General features: G+C 38.2%; 1 non-coding gene across 1 annotated transcript; it reads right to left on the bottom strand.

Annotated features, from left to right (window-relative positions):
* Window positions 1-333: 333 nt before the first annotated feature.
* On the bottom strand, window positions 334-440 carry LOC122107808. The gene has a single exon (XR_006147417.1). It is a non-coding gene; the product is annotated as a U6 spliceosomal RNA (small nuclear RNA).

Genomic DNA, 440 nt, shown 5'->3' on the forward strand with positions numbered 1-440 from the left:
TAGCTACAACACTCAAATTCTAGGAGCTTGAAGTAACCTACCAGATTGGTATAACCAACCAGTTAACAGGAAAGATAGATGTGGAACCTATTTTTAAAAATCTTTATTGAAAAGGTGATGAGCAGGGGGTACAGTTCCATAAGTAAGGTAATGAGTACATTTCATTGTTAAGCACTGTTACCTCATCCATTTTCTTCTGCTTACCCCTCCTTACTCTCCTCCCCCACCAAGTTGTAAGGTTCATATTCAACATAGTGGATATGTGAGTATCAATATTACATTAATTCATCCTTTATCCTGATGTTTCTGTGATTCCCTGCCCCTTCCACAGATAAAAATATGGAATGCTTCACGAATTTGTGTGTCATCCTTGCACAAAGGCCACGCTAATCTTCTCCATATCACTCCAATTTTGGTATATGTATTACCAAAGTGAGCAC

The sequence above is a fragment of the Dipodomys spectabilis genome, unplaced genomic scaffold (assembly GCF_019054845.1).
Source record: "Dipodomys spectabilis isolate Male_0828 unplaced genomic scaffold, ASM1905484v1 ptg000053l, whole genome shotgun sequence".
Taxonomy (NCBI): domain Eukaryota; kingdom Metazoa; phylum Chordata; class Mammalia; order Rodentia; family Heteromyidae; genus Dipodomys; species Dipodomys spectabilis.